This window comes from Limulus polyphemus, unplaced genomic scaffold, assembly GCF_000517525.1.
Source record: "Limulus polyphemus unplaced genomic scaffold, Limulus_polyphemus-2.1.2 Scaffold1623, whole genome shotgun sequence".
NCBI lineage: Eukaryota > Metazoa > Arthropoda > Merostomata > Xiphosura > Limulidae > Limulus > Limulus polyphemus.
In genome coordinates this window covers 203,806-207,523 of record NW_013667233.1, presented here as the reverse complement: position 1 = coordinate 207,523, position 3,718 = coordinate 203,806, and the positions used below count along the sequence as shown (strand labels likewise).

Here is a 3,718-nt window from a genome sequence, read left to right as displayed (position 1 = left end):
TATTCTTATTTTGATACCAAACAAATAAGTCAACAAGTAAAAACTGTTCAAAATGGTAGTTCGATTTCTAATATCAACCTAGTTTGATTTTCTGTTGTACTTTTAACACCGTTTCTTGGTACTTTTAACACCGTTTCTGTTGTACTTTTAACACCCTTTCTTGGTACTTTTAACACCGTTTCTGTTGTACTTTTAACACCCTTTCTTGGTACTTTTAACACCGTTTCTGTTGTACTTTTAACACCCTTTCTTGGTACTTTTAACACCGTTTCTGTTGTACTTTTAACACCGTTTCTTGGTACTAGGCATTTTTCAAAACGGATTATTAACCAGACCAGATTAACTATTTGTTAATATTCAACGGCTAATGCAAAATATTACAATTATTTATTTTACAAGTTACAGGTTTGGCAGTAAAAATAATAATTTGTATTTAAACAGGTACTACGTTTCGATCGCCAGTGCGATCATTTTCAAGTACGTATATTTACTGCTAAAACGTGTATACTTGAGAACGACCGCACGAGCGATCGAAACATCGTAGCTGTACAAACAACAAAAAATCTTCCTTACTATAAAAGCTGTTACTTTTAAAAATACTGATCACCAGTGAGTAAACTCAAATTAAATTATTCATCATAATTATGTGTTCTAATAACACCTCTCATTGAGAGGAACTTCATCTGCATAACACATAAACTTTATTTGTTTTTTAAATTCCACATAGACGCAGAACGTCTTACTGGTCAATGATTCGAATGATTGCCAGGTATATTAGGACAGTACTCTAAACGCACCATTTACACAAATAGACCTGTTCATTCCTCCATAAAGTAGTTTGTCGACCGTTCACAAGCATGCTTTATTTATCAAAATATAATAATAAAAAAAAGAAGAACTGTTAGTGCTAGCGCGTCTTGGAACAAATCAGGCGGTAAGTAAGAAAAACCCGTTTTACTGATACCACAGTGTCGTCCTCTACCAGAACTGGTAGTTTGTAAATTGACCTAGAAACGAATGAATTCTCGATGGTAGTAGGCTAGAATTTACATACTTTGACAATGGACTTTAAGTTTTGTGAGTCAAAGCTAAGTATTGATATTACCATAAACTTAATACTTTAGTCGCCGCCTTGAACAAAATTGGCTTTATACACATGGAAAAAATGATAGATATGTTATAAAATAACGAGTTCATCTTCGACAAAGAGATAAATTCAAAATAATGCAACATTACTTCCCAAATAGAGTCGCACGCACTTATATTAAAAGGTTAGATTGAATCTTATAGATCCTAAGGTCAGCCGAGTTATCTAAGATTGGTTACAGCCTTCTTTTTGTATCGTAATAAGTAATCAAAACGAAAAAAACTGTCTGTCTTTAGGATTCCCTGAAATAATCTAAAAACGCTGATACGCTTATCCCGGTTAATTTACCTTAATGAGGATGGCCAGTACGAACGTAATAGTTATCATAACTGAACCATCTAATAGTTTACGATACACACAGTTCGAACCATTTCAGACTATAAATCACATATACTAATGATCCTTGGTTATCAATAGAAATAAAATAAGCGTATTTCGAATTCAAATATACATGATGATGAAGTAAGTGAGGGAGAGAAATATATATATATATATATATATACACAGAAGTTATTAGTGATTATTAAATATAACGTCTATAAGCGACTTCTGCCTGTTAAACTGAAACCTCTAAAAATCAGGAAGTTTCTGATCAAAACAGATTTAACCAATCTATTCAAAAAGGATGGTGTTTGGATGGAAACTCGTTCTAATTAAGCCAATAAAAAGAATGACATTTCTTTAACAAACAAGTCCAAACCAAACCGTTCAAAAAGTGCAACCATGTTTTAAAAATGGTGGAAGAAACACATCTAACAAATTCCTTCAAAAGGGGTGACATTTGTAAAAGAAACAAATCCTGGCAAATCTGTTAAGAAGAAAAATTATACTAATGACAGAACATTTCAATCAAAATCATCCTAAAAGAATGGTATTTCTGCAAACCATTCAACAATAATCACTTTTTCTGATATAAACGCGCCCTCACATTCCTAGTGGAAATCACAGGAAAGTCACTCAAAATATACTTTCATGTTTGATAAAAGTCCTGAAACAAACTTATAAAAAGGATGAAATTTCTAAAAAGGAAACTCTTCTAACGAAATAATTTTCATGTTTTTGGTGAAAAATCATAACCAAACCACCAAAGAATAATTGCTTTGACAGAAGCACGCCTTAGTTGAATAACTCTAAAAAGAAATAATGTTTTAGTGGAAACAAATTTTTATCCCCAAAAATTAGGAATGCCGACGTTTCATAGAAATAAATTTTAAGAGATCCACACAAGTTAAAGATTGTTTTTTCACTAAAAAATCTCATCCTAATTAAATGTGGCATTAAGCTAGATGTACGATAACGTAGTGGTGATTCGCATAAGTAACCTATTGTACATTCATTAAGTCAGTAAAGCTATCTTTTGTATTAACATCCACTGGTCGGAAATCAGGTGTGGATTGACACACGAAAACGCAAAACACCTAATTAGTAATTGATAAAAAGCAATTATATAACATAGTTTCACAGTATTTTACCATTTGTCTGACTATATACTGATAATATCTATGTAAAGAGGCAACTGAATAAGGCATTAAATACTCGTCATCTTCACCAATAATGCTCATTATATAAACGTAAAGCAACGCCATGAAAAAAAGTGATTAGCTAATATTTAATAGAGAAGTCATGCTTAACTATCTGATCGAGAATATGTTTATGCCATTTTGTCAAACTTACCTTACCAATCTGGCTTGTGTTACAATAACTGTTACCAATCTGGCTTGTGTTACAATAATCGAACTTATTTTCTTTCTTCTTTCTCTTTACACTTGACAGCTTCAATATTTTCGCGAGGAGAATCTCTGGGATTTATTTTGCACGTAAGGTCCAGGGATTAGATATAGTCACTCTTACACAGCTTTCATCACTCCTACACCTTTGTATTAGGAAAATCAGGTGGAAATTTTCGTGTCCTGTTAGATGGCGACTCAACTTGTAAACAGAAGCAAGAGCACAAGCTGCCGTTCTTATAACCGCGTTTAAATGGCCTGGGGCGGCTGGCCTCACTAACATAGTTTGAAGCTGTCCTAACCTGGTTATAAACTAAGTCTAATGAAAAAAAGTATCGCTTTCCTTCATTGTCGGCTTCATTGTACGTTTTGTAAAACCTATCACAAAAAAGTTAACTGTTCTATATAAAATGTTAGCACAGTACTCTGTTCGAAACAAAATGTTCGCGATAGTACCTTGTTCTAAACACAATGTTAGTGATAGTACTCTGTTCTAAACACGATGTTAACGATAGTAGTCTGTTCCAAACAAAATGTTCGCGATAGTACTCTGTTCTAAACACAATGTTAGTGATAGTACTCTGTTCTAAACACGATGTTAACGATAGTAGTCTGTTCCAAACAAAATGTTCGCGATAGTACTCTGTTCTAAACACAATGTTAGTGATAGTACTCTGTTCTAAACACGATGTTAACGATAGTAGTCTGTTACCAAACAAAATGTTCGCGATAGTACTCTGTTCTAAACACAATGTTAGTGATAGTACTCTGTTCTAAACACGATGTTAACGATAGTACTCTGTTCTAAACACAATGTTAGTGATAGTACTCTGTTCTAAACACG

General features: G+C 33.1%; 1 protein-coding gene across 1 annotated transcript in view; it reads right to left on the bottom strand.

Annotated features, from left to right (window-relative positions):
- LOC106464345 (chitotriosidase-1-like) overlaps positions 1-3,061 on the bottom strand; it is a 53,109-nt gene extending 50,048 nt beyond the window's left edge. Inside the window, exon 1 of the mRNA XM_022392030.1 lies at positions 2,822-3,061. The gene's annotated coding sequence lies outside the window, so the exon portion shown is untranslated. The remainder of the gene's footprint in view (positions 1-2,821) is intronic.
- Between the last annotated feature and the right edge of the window lie 657 nt (positions 3,062-3,718).